Here is a 12784-nt window from a genome sequence, read left to right as displayed (position 1 = left end):
AGAGCTCAAGACCCTCTCTCCCAGCTATATTTCACTGGATTGAAGGGGGTTTAATCGGAGCGTGAAGTAATGGCTAATTGGGGTATACTACTGCATTATAAGCAAAGAGTTTCTAGGGTCCTGCCACATGAGAAGAAAAGAGTGTCTCCACCAATTAGGTATACGGGCAGTATCTCCCCATAGCCTTTGCTAATAGAAGAGAGAGGCAACTACTGTGCCTCTATCCTAAAAACCCTTGTGGTTGGACAGATCCCAGAAGTGTTAACTTCAAGAATCTCCAATAAGAAAGCCTTTCAGAAAGATGACCTCTTGTACTCCAAATACTCTAAGCTGCATATTTCTATGTATTTCACAGTCTATGTGGCATACCTGGCTGCAGATCCTGGCAAGAGCTGAGGAAACTCCCATGGCCTGAACCTCAGCGCACAGAAGGCAGCAGGCTGCCAGCATCCCTGGCTCTGGCCACCAGGGCAGCCTGGGCCCTGCGAGCCAAGTCACCTCCTCACCTCCAAGGGCTCCCCAGCTCCCCAGCCTGGCGGCACTCCCCAGGCACACCACTGCTCTCTCCAGACACCTCCTCCCACGCAGAGCAGCACCAAGACACTGGGGCCACCACCTGTCCCCACCACAGGCCACCCCACCACTGTGACACACCGCAGCACCTGCCCCTCCCCTCACAGAGGGAGCCAGCCAACACGTGCCTCTGCAGCAGGGACACACCGGACACAGCACCACACATGGCAGCAGCCAGGGCATCCCCAGGGCCCCAAAACACACACAGACCAACTCTCCAGCCCTGCCATTCCCTTCCAGTCCTCCAAGGCCTTGCAACAGGCCCTTCCTCTCAACAACCAGGCACAGCCCGGCACCTGCTCACTTCCCACCTCCAGGAATCAAAGGAAAGAGATATCCTTCAGATATGGGAGAAAAATCTCAGAAGCGCCCTGGTGTTTGGATGTGGAAGAATATTCTGCAGCACACAGATGCTGGAAATCTGATTACTGAGCTCACTGCTCACACCAGCACTTTACTCATTTAGCAGCGGAAAAATTCTAGCTGGACTCCTTCACCCACCAGTAGCAGGCTGTAAGCCTATACTTAGCAAGAAGCAAAAAGTCAGACTCCATGTCTACATTTACCAGAGAACATCATCCTCATTTTAAATGTAGCACTACTATTTCATGATGATGGAATGGAAAAAAAATTGTGACAGATGGTATGGAACATTATTGTCTACTTCTCCTTGATTTATTAGTTGCACCTCTGTACTGTTGTAGGGCTCTGCAGGTGTCAATCCCTCCTCCTGGCACACTCACCAAACCCAGAAGTGACCTCACCACCAACATCCAAGCCATGGGCCTTCTCCTGGCCTATCAACTGCTCAGACTGAAGTGACCTCACAAGTCCATACCCCCACCAGGTGCCTGCTGATGGTCTAAGGCCTTCAGAGACAGAAGTTGCCTCAAAATACCTTCCCCAGCCATGAACATGCTGCTGCCCTACCAGCTACTCTGACCCAGGAGACCTCACAATCTCCTTCCACACCCATCTGCCAGCTGCTGGCCTATCAGGGACTCAGGCACAAGTGACCTCACAAGCAAATGCCCAAGCCATCAGCCAAGTGCTAGCCTTGCAGAGACAAGTGACCTCACAGCGACTCTCCCAGCAATGTGCCTCCACACAGTCTACCAGGCACTGAGACAGGGGTGAGCTCACAAACATTTTTCCGCCACATGCCTGCTGCTGGCCTCCCTGCTGCTCTGGAGGAAATGACCTCAAAGTCCATTCCCAGCAATGGGCCTGCTGCTGGCCTATCACATACCAAGACACAGCTGATCTCACCAGCACATCCCCCACTTCACAGCCTGCTGCTGGCCTATCAGCTTCTCACCCAGAAGGCACCTCACAGGCACCTTTACAGCCAGGCGCCTGCTGCAGCCCTGGAGGCTGCTGGGACAGGAGGGACCTCCGAGTCAGTTCCCAGCCAGGTGCCAGCTGCTGGCCTGCCAGCTGCTCTGTCTGCAGTGACCTCACAAGGGACTTCCCAGGCAGGGCCTGCTGCTGGCCTATCAGGGACTCAGAAGGAGATGACCTCACAGTCCCCTTCACAGCCCTGTGCCTGTCACTGGCCTACGAGACTCTGAGACAGCAGCTACCTCACGATAACTTCCCCAGCCATGAGCCAAATCCTGGCTTATCAGCTGCTCAGGCAGAAGTGAGCTCCAAAGCACATGTCCCAGCCATGGACCTGCTGCTGGCCCATCAACTGCTCAGCTGCAAGTGACCTCACAAGCACCTTTCCAGCCACATGGCTGCTGCTGTTCAATCAGTTCAGCAATCACAAATGACCTCACCACCAACATCCAAGCCATGCTCCCGTTGCTGCTGGTCTATCAGGGACTCAGACAGAAGTGACCTCATCACCAACAGCCGAGCCACGGGCCTCCTGCTGGCCTGGCAGCTACTGACCAAGAGCTGATGTGACACTGCGGATCTCCTGGCCCAGCTCTCGCAGACAGCCGTGACCTCCCTGCCCACAGCCCGGCCACGCGGCTATTGCCGTCTGCAGCTGTCCTGCCTCCCCCAAGGCTCAGCCAGCTCCTGAGCGGCCGCCCGGACTCACCCCGGGGCCTCGCAACGCTCATCGGGCAGCGAAACACCCGCTACGGAGCAGTTACTGCCCCCAAAGCAGCAGCTCTGGGAAAGGCTGGACAAGGGGTCTGTGACCCAGGGCAGGGGCAAAGCTTCCTGCCCCCAAACCCCCCAGCCGCCCCAGACCAGCTGCTCGGGGGCAGCCGGCACGTCTGGCTCGCAGGGCAGCTGCCCCGGGGCCAGGGCGCTTTGTCCCGTGCTCCCGGCCCCACCAGCCCCTGCTGCAGCTCCGGGAGGAAAGCAGCCCCGGGGCAGCACCGCTGCCCCCACCCCGGCGGGAGGGCACCTGCCACCATCAGGACATGCCCGCAGCCCCGCCAGCCCCGCTCGCACCCGCTTTGCTCCTTCCCTGCTTCCAGGGCTGGGTTCTTTTGCATGCTGCAATCCGATTGGCTGAAAGAGCCATCAGTCAAACCCATCCCGCCCTCCTCCTCACATCCACCAATAGGAGGCAGCACTGGGGCATTGCCGGGGCAACATTGCAGCCTCCTGCCCCGGCGACCAGCTCTGCCCTCCTCTCCCCTCTTCTCTCCTCCCCCCCCACGCAGTGAGGCGCCATGTTGTGGGCGGCAGCGCGGGGTGCAGCGGGGCGTGGCAGGGCCTGGGGGCAGCCTGGCACCCTGTGGCCCGGGCAGTGCGGGGCCCCGGGGCCCAGCCGCTGTCCCGCAGGGTCTGGGCTGTGCTGCAGGGGCCCCGCGGGGCTCCTGGCTACCCTGTGCCCAGGGGCCGTGCTGGGCGGGGGGGAGCAGCCCCAGGGCCGGTGCTGGTGCCAGGCCAGGCCACGTCCTCTAACCCCTTCGGCACCATCAGGACCCTACAACAGGGCTGTCACAGCAGCCCCCACCCTGTGCAGCCACCCCCATAGCCTGGGATCAACAGCCCTTTTCGCAGTTAACAGTCTCTGTGTGACTCCTCAGGAAGGAGCTCCCAAAGCCCTTACCCTCAGTGCAGAGCCGCAGTAGCGCTGGGAACAAGGAGCTGTGGTCTGGGCTGATGGTGTTGGTCCAGCAGTCCCGCATCTCACTTGCCCCCTTGCCCTTGGCTCACCTCTCCAGCCAAGGAGGAAGGACGCTCTTCCCGTCTCATCACCCAAAACTCCTCTCCAACGTGTCCCTCTGCCTGTTGGGGAGGGGCCCCAGCATGGCTGTCATCCCCTTTCCTTGCCCTGGAGTTGCTCCAAAGGGCAGTGGTGGAGAGTGCACAAGTGGTGCCCAGCAGCGGTTGGGCCTCTCAGGGAAGTGACTGCACCGCTGTGCCATCAGGGAGACCTCTGTGTGAGGTGGCACATCCCACTGTGACCTCAGCTGGTGTCATCAGGGGGCTCAGGAGGTCACTGCCATGGAGATGGCACAGCCAGGGCGAGAGCAGACAGATTTCCCCTCATGTCCTGGAAAGCCGTCCCCTCCCCTCGCCCCAGTTATTTTCCAGAACTTGCTGATAAATCCTTCAGGAATGTCTCCAGATGGTGCCAAAGGCTGTGAAATATCTCAAATGGGGCACTGGAGAAGTCACTTCTGCACCCCTGCACTGACATGTCTCTGCCCTGGGCAGACCTGTGCAGGAAGCTGGGGTTTAAGGTTTGGCATTTTTCAAAGCCGGGATCAAAGTCATACGAGATCAAACAGCACAAAGTGTGGCCACAGGCTGAGAGGCTTTGGTGAGCCTCAAAACTGCTTTCTGCTGTGGGTCACTCTTTTTGTCGAAGTAGGATGTAGGACAATATGGGAGAGGACAGAGCCTTCCTCCCTGAGGCACCAAAGCCGGCTCTTTCATTTTAAAAGTCCTCAGCAAGGTTTCTCCATCTGTGGTGCTTAAGATGATGATACACCAGAGAAGAGCAAATGTGCCCTTAACACACATCACCTGGAGGATCAGGCCAGGGAGCAAATCTGGGGAAGTTTTCCCATTTCCCATGCATTTTGCCCAGCTTTCCTTCTGGCTGAGCCTAACCTGAGCCTAGGGAAAGCCATTTCTCCTCCCTGGTTCTCTTTTGGGCCTTGGGCTTTTCAGTGTCCCCTCAATGCAGTGCTTCTTGTCTGGGGGTCACTAAAGCCGCTGGCACCCTGGACATACCCAGCTGCCACTCAAGCTCTCCTGAGGGGCTTTACAGCCCTGGCACCCTGCAGCTCCCACAGTTTTGACCATGGTATTCTCAGGACATGCCCACACACTGCAGTACTGCTGTCCAGGCTCCAGTGCAGAGCCTGTAAGGCAGTGCAATGCCTCAGGACCTGCATTTGGGATCATTCAGAAGTTTGTGAGGTGACCAGCTCCCACCTCTGCAGCTGCTGAAGCTTGAGAACAGCCCTACAACCAACCTTCCTGCTCTTCCTAGTCTTTGCACAATCCCGGGGTGACTCTTGCAGAAGGGAGACTCCATCCCCCTTGAATGCTGTCAGAGATGGGGCTTTCCAAGTCACTGCAAAAGGAAGGACTCGTTTACTTCTTTGGGTTGCTTATTCAGTGTGTGGCACTGCCTCTGTGATGCTGTGAGCCCAGCTGTGCACCCTGAGGTCTATGCCCTTTCTCTGCCCTGTCTCCTGGGTGTCTGCCCAAAGTCTTGCCAGTGCACCAGGGCCATGGGAAGTGTGGCTTGAGAGAGCTCACTTGAAGCTGGGACATGTTGCGGAGCTGCATGCCTCATGGAGGCTAGTCTGGGACGTGGCCATGCCCCACACTGCCTCCTGCTCCTGGCCCGAAGTGTTGGGAAGGTGTCTGGGGAGAGCAATGGGTTTGGTGTGGGTGGGATGGGTTTCCCTTGACATGCCTGAGTCCTGCCTGGGTTGCTTTTCACACTCAGGAAAATCCCTCTTCTCCAGGGGCTTGCCTCAAGGCTTTTCCAGACTTTTGTGCAGAAACACAACCTGGTCCAAGATGCCCAAGAGCAGCACAGCCCCCAGCATGGTGCAGGACCCCCAGGAGCTGTATGGCTCTCTCCTCTGTTTCCACATGTCCTGATTACATTAACAATTTCTAACATCCCCTTTACAGCACGCTGTCTGGATACTGTAACATTGCAACTCCTTCCATTACTCTTTGTTCATTCCCATACCACACTGCTGATTTGCGCTTTGGGGAGTCTAAAGCTTGCTCCATCTTTCAGTAGTTTGTTCCTCTGGGCAAGTCCTTCATTCTGTTTCTATCTAGCATTTCCTATCTATCCAAAACATTTCTAGCCAGGCTATCCCTTGTGGAAAGGGGACCTCATTGGAGGCAGCTCAGACTTAGCATACAGTTGAGGAGTGTAATTATTTTTAGGAAACTGCATCATGCCTTTTTTTTTCTCTCTGGCTTGCAGTTAAGAAAAATTATTCTGTGTCTGTTTGCAGCTCATTCTCTAAGGAAACAGGTGAGAAGTGGGGCATATGAGCTGCAACATTCAGTTGTAGACTTCAATGGAAAAAGGTTAGACTTTAACAGGAGTGATGCAAGTCCCAGGTGGCTGATGTGGGAAAAGGCAGGTTTAAGGAGATGGGGAGGAAGATTGCCCATACAGCATCTGACCTCTGGGACGCTGCTTTTCCTGCATGTCCGCATTTCCTTAGGAAACACTCTGGATCTATGTCATTTGGAGAATGTTGCTGTCACTTATTGTGAAAGCTGAATAAGAATACTAATCCTAAAAACCTTAAAAAGCAGAAATACCTTTACACTACGTTCTAACTGAAGTCACTATCATTCCACTACACTGCTGAAGCCAATTAGCCATACATTACTTGAAGAAAATTACAGGGAGAGACGTGGTTCATCCTGGCTTTTTGCGTTGTAATGATCCCCATGGTGTATTTGGTGCTGAGTCCATGAAACTCAGCTGTTGCGAGGAGATGGAGCAAAATGTTCACTTCAAAGTCAGAAGCAAATCCCAAACTTTTGTAGAGCGTTAATAGACCCCACTGAGGGCCATTACCAGCAAAGACTCACTGGGTGCTGATGAGAGCAGAACATTGTAATCACTGATTACAGGTAGGCAAAGGAAATGTGCAGGTGGCTCTGACACCATGTTAACCCTTGGTGTGTTTTTCAAACAGAACAGCCAAGCATGGACACTGAGACCCTGGGAAGGGAGATGCTTTCCCTCATGCATTGCCCAGATCTCCTCCTGGGGCAGTGTGCGGGTGGGGGTGTGCAATGCTGAGTGCAGGACAATGACAAGACATCTCCTGGGGTCCCTGGGGGGACAAGGGGACAACGAGGACCCAGTGTCTCCTGGTAGGCCTTGGTAGCAAAGACAACAGCTATAGGACAAAGACTTCAGTTCTGTCAGGGCCCTTCAGCCTTTGCAGCACCCTCGGCCATCTCCACCACAGGCCGACCTACACTGTCCCACTCCTGCTCCTGTGTCCCTGCAGACTGTAGACACCCAGCCTGCTTCCCCACCTGGCTCTCACCCTGGGTTCTCTCTCCCTTCATTGATGTCTTTCATCCTCACTGGCTGTTCCTTGGAACACAAAGCCATGGGCTGATCACACACTCCCTCTGGGTGACCTGTTGCACCACAGCACCGCCCTTCAGGTAATTTATTTTTATGTTACTGGCCAGTCTGAACTTCCCAAGCTGCAGGTCTGAGGTTGTTTCCCCTTCCCATGCTGTTTCCCACTACCAAGAAAAGTTCCAGGGAGCCTGGGAATCGGACACACCAGTGCTGAGATGAGGGGGATAATAACTGCTGTTGTCTGGGAAGCCATGCTCCTAATGCAGCCCTGTTGATGACTGGCCTTATTCACAGTGAGCATGCACCACTGGCCCCTATGGCATCCCTTGCAATACCCAGGCCTTCTCCTCAGGCCACTCCTCAGCTGCTCACATCCCAAACTGCCCTGATACACGGGGTTATTCTTCCCCATGTGCAGGACTTGCCCCTTCTCTTTGTAAAATGTCATGAGGTTTCTGTTGGCTGAATCCCCAAGGTTCTCAAGGTGCCCCAGACTGCAGCTCAGTGCAGCAGCTGTTAACGTGTGAATGCAGATGGCTCACCTTGAGTTGGGATGCCTCTAATAAGACAGCAGCAGAAGGAATTGCAGGACACTTCAAGTACTAGAAGGAGGTACTGGTTTAATGGAATTGCTGACCTAGGTAGGAATTACCTTGGCAACCATCCCAGGAATGTCTAGTGAGGGCACAAAGCAAGCACACTGAGGGTCTGTGGGGAGAGGGTAAAGAGAGGTGGGCAGTTTGTACGGGAGGTTATGAGGCTGGGGAGAGGGTAGAACTTGGAGGGAGTAAAGGACACACAGACACAATAACAGGTGAAGCAAAGGAGTGATCAGGGCTGTTCAGGGGTATCTGTGAAGCAGCCCTGCCTCTGCCCATCTCTGACTGGAGCAGGACAGGAAAGCCAGTTGAACTGGTCATGCTTGTGTCTGACACATGGTCAATGAGAACTGAGTGCTTTCCCTAACACTGACAAGAATTGACCCAGAAGGGAAGGAATCACAGTCTTTCAGGCTGGACAGGACCTCAGGAGGCCTCCAGCCCAACCTTGTGCTCACTGCAGGGTCAGCTTTGGGGTCAGACCAGGTTGCTGAGGCCTTGATCCAGTCTTGAGAACCTCCAGGGATGGAGATGGCACAGCTTCTCTCGGCAACATGTTCCAAGGCTTGACCATCCTCTCAGTGGAAAAGTTTGTCCTGCTCTCCAGCCTGTTCCTCTCTGGTTTCAACCTGTGGCTGTTGTCTCTCATCCTTCTGCCATGCACCATTATGGAGAGCCTGGCTTTGTCTTCCTGAGGACCTCCTTGTATGGGGTCGGGGCCCTTGTACTGGTGGGCCAAAACCTGGATGCAGTGTTGTACATGTGGCCTAACAAGTGCCGAGAAGAAGGGGCTGATCACTTCCCTTGACCTTCTGGCCATGCTCCTATTCATACAGCGCAGGATGCTGTTGGCCTTCTTTGCTGCCCGGGCACACTGCTGTCTCACATTTTGCCTTCTGTATGCCAAAATATGTCTGCCCATCTCAGCAGAGCTGCTGCATGGCCACTCAGTCCCCAGCCTGTCTCTCTGCAGGGTGTTGGTCTGTCCCAGGTGCAGCAACCTGGCATTTTGTCCTTGCTGAATGTCATGAGATTCCTGACAGCTCTTTCCTCCTGCCTGTCTAGGTCCCTCTCAATGGCAGCCCTCAAGCTTAAGATTAGTCCCAAAGCAGTTTGAGGTCATCTACAAACAGGATGAAAGTTGCCCCCTCCAGGTCATTCATAAAGGTGATAAGCAGGACAGGCCCCAGTGGAGACCCTGTGGTGCTCCATTTCTCATCTGGCCTCGAGGAAGAGTACTTCCCATTCACCACCACCCTCTGAGCCTCATCATCCAACCAGTTATTTGTCCAATTGGTTGTCTACCCATTCAGATCAGAAAGTCCTAATTGGTGTGCAAGTATGCTGCGGGAGAAAGTGTCAAAAGCCTTCCCAAAGTCAAGGTGACTGATGTTCACTGTTCTCAGTTCATCCACAAATACAGTCTTTTTAAAACAGAAGGCCATCACGTTGGTGAGGCATGATCTAGCCTCAGTAAATCTATGCTGACTGTTCCTCGTCACCTTCTCCTTCATTTACCCAGAAACGGGGCCAGAGATGACTTGCTCCATGACATTTTCATGATCAAAGTGAGGCTGAACAGCCTGTAGTTCCCCACATTGTCCTTTTGGCCTTTTTTGAACATGGATGCAATATTTGCCTTTCTCCAGTCATTGGGACCTTCCTGAGCCTCCACAGCTTTCCAAGATGATAGAGAGAGGCCTTGCTAGATAGAAGCCAGCTCTCTCAGCATCCTTGGCTGCAACCCATCCAATCCCATAGATTTGTGCTCTTGCAAATAATTCCTGACTCAACCCTCCTTCATTGTGGGTTGCTTTTCTCCTTGGGAGTCCTTAGTGTAGGCACAATGGCTTGGGAGACCTTCTTGGTGGAGCCTGAAGCCAAGGGATTGAGTTCCCCACACCTCTGTGCATCTGCTGTTACCAGATTCCTTGCCACATTCAGCCATGGGCCTACATTTTGTTTTTATGCTTTTACTGTCAGTGAAGCAATAGCAGATCATCTTCCTGCCCCTGACATCTCTTGCAAGGATCAATCCTAGAGGAGCTGTGGCTTTCCCAACCACTTCCTTACTTCCCTGGACAATATTTCTGAATTGTTGCTTTGCAGCCTCTCCCTGCTGCCCATTCTGTGTGCTGCCTTTTTGTACTGTTGTGCATTTTGCAGCCTGTCTCCTAAGGTGTCTACTTGTGCTCCTGGGTATCAGAATGGGCCATTCTTGAGCTTGGAGGATGCTGCCTTAAAGAGCTGCCAGCTTTCCTGAGCTGCTTTGCCCTTCAGAGCTGCCTCCCAAGGGATTCCTCAACCAGTCTCCCCAGTAGGCCCAAGTCTGCTCTTCTGACATCCAGAGTCTGGACTCTAATACTCTTCTTCCTCACTCCCCTCAGGAGCAGGAGCTCCACTACCTCGTGGCCACTGCAGGCAAGGCTGACACTGATTATCACATCCCTGGTCAGTTCTTCCTTGTTTACCAGTTCCAGCTCCAGGAGAGTGTCCTCCTTGGTGACCTATCTGGCTTAGCTGTGCTCAGCTGTGCACCTCAAATGTCCAAAAGTGTGTGTGTGTGTGTGTGTGTGTGTGTGTGTGTGTGTGTGTGTAAACAACTGGCACCAACCCGTCATCTCCATTGATCGCAGTGGGAGCTTGGAAAAAGAGATTGCCTGCAGACACCTCTTTTATGCACCTCAAAACTTGGGCAAGGGGAATCCCACCTCCTGAGAGTTTGTTCAGTGCACAGGAGGCTGAATGCCAGTCCATCCCAAGGGGCTTCTCAATGGGCATTGGATGTATTGATTTCTTCCTCTAAATCAGTCCCTGAAGCACAAGTCAGTGAACTGGCTTCTTGTCTTTTGCAGGTGTCCTGTCTTCTTATGAGACAGGAGCAGGGCCTTCTAGAGTGAGACATTTCCACCTCTCTCAGATAACTAGCCTCTGGTGAGAGCAACTGCAATCCTGCAATCAGTCTCTCTCCGCTGTTTAGGGAGAGACCATTGGTGATTATTTTAGTCCACTTCAGTGGACATTTCCCTCGGGTGACCCTGCTGCCTTTCAGGAGCTGTCAGCCCTGGAGCCCCGGGAACATCTCGAGGGTGCACACGGTACAGAGGAAGTCATGTCTTCAGCTGGGCCTCTGCTCCTGAGCTGGGCCTGGCTCCTGGGACCCCGGGAGCCCATGGCAACCTGGCAGGTGCTGCAGAGACACAGCTCTGTCCTGGCGCAGCTCCTCTTAAAGGAGCAGCAAGACTCAAGGTGCTGTCGGCAGGGGCCAGGATGAGATGAGCGACTCAGAAGTTAAAGACAGTCAGCAAGAGGAGGACAGCTAAAAACTCACTGTGAGGAGAAATCTTCACCGCCCTTGACACAGTAAGTCTCTGGCTGCAGGCAACGCTGCTGTGGTTGCCAGAGGGTTCTTCTGCAGCTGGCACCTTCCACAGCTGATAGGGTCTGTCAGGGTGGCTCTACCAGGTTCTCCTGTTGAAGGTAGGTGATGCTTTAGAGCAGGGATTCCCAGCTGTCAGATTGACAGGACATCATGGCTACCTTCTTGAGGGGATGGTGCAGGGGTGTGAAGCTGGGGTGTGCACCTAGGTCTGCCCAGGGCTGTAATTCAGAGCAGTGTCCCTGCAACCCAGGGTGCTGTGTGCCTGGGGCAGTGACTCTGCTGCCTGCGAGGGTCAGCACTCAGCCTGCCCAGGGAACTCCTCAAGACACTGCAGGGAGAAGCTCTGGGTGGGAGGATCGAAGGGCAGGTTCATTCTCCCATTGAGAGGGTGGTGCATAGGTCGGGGCTGCTCACAGCTCCAACTCATGCACAGGACATTTCTGAGGGGACTTTGCAAAAGGAAGGCGAAGGCAAGTGTTTAGTGAAAGAAAAGGCAATTCCCTGAGATAGTGCTTTAAGTTTCCTTCCACCTGGCAAGGGGAAGATGGAAGTAGAGCTGTCAGGTTTGGACACACGGCTGAGACTCATTAACTCACCTGCACACAGAGGGATGCCCCTGGACAGTGCCCTGCTGCTGGGAGGTTTTTGCAGGACACACCAGAGCACCCTGGGGAAGGCTTTGGCATTGCATGACTGACCATGACTGGCTCATCCCTTTCCTCCCGTGATGTTTCTGTTAGCAATTCTCTACCTTTCCCTGCCCATCCCTGCTGCCCGGAGCTGTTTCTGCCAAGAGCTTTTTTTCTGTTCCAAGGTCTTTTCCCAGTTGGTGTTCACAGACCCCATCCCCCACTCTGTGTTCTGTGATGTACAGAACCCTCCTGGGTCAGGGCCCTGGCCAGGGCCATCTCTGTGCTTGCAGGTCCTAAGAAGCAGGTCAGAAAAACCCTGATGAGGCCATGGAGGTGATGCTGGTGCTGTCTGCAGGCTGAGGTGGGGATGAAGGGACTTGCTGAGGTTTCTCACAGACTTTTTGATCTGTCTCTCTCTCAAGAGAGAGAGATGACTCTTACTGAGCTGTTTCCCTCTTAAGGAGAACCCATCTTTAGGACCCTAGACTGTTTCTCTGGAGTGTCCTACCAAGCTGCAAGCTGCCCTGCAGAAGAGCACAGCTTCCCTGGAGCATTTCTGTGATATCTGAGCATCCTTGGTCTGCTCCTGTGAGTCAGAAACCTTGTCACACTCATCACTCCCTCCATCTCTGGGCTGAGAGAGAAGAATTTGGAAATCTTCCCTTTCTAACTGAAGTCGTCTGCTCCCAGCTCAGTCCAGTTTCTTTCTTAGAGGAATGTGTGAGTGTGGTTGTCCTTTATCTGAGTGAGGCGGAAGTGCAGGGCAGTAAGGGACAAAACTCATCGACAGACCAGATCCCAGGACTCTGTACAGAGTCACAGAGAGCCCTTTTTTCCTCTTCGGGTGCATAACTGCTCATGCTAAGAGCAACTGAAATGCCAAAGATTTCTAGCCCGTCCAAGAATGGTCTCATGGAGTAATGCTCCCACGGTGTAATGGAGGCATCTAAAATCTAAACCAATATATAATCAGACTCCTCTGCTGCAGGTTATTTTCTGGAGATAATAGGTTTCAAAATATTGAACAGCCCTTCCACATAAGGGGTGGACATAATTTGCTGCAGGATGTGCACATCAGAACCAGCCC

Source organism: Dromaius novaehollandiae, unplaced genomic scaffold (assembly GCF_036370855.1).
Source record: "Dromaius novaehollandiae isolate bDroNov1 unplaced genomic scaffold, bDroNov1.hap1 HAP1_SCAFFOLD_27, whole genome shotgun sequence".
NCBI lineage: Eukaryota > Metazoa > Chordata > Aves > Casuariiformes > Dromaiidae > Dromaius > Dromaius novaehollandiae.
Note: the sequence above shows the minus strand (reverse complement) of the source record.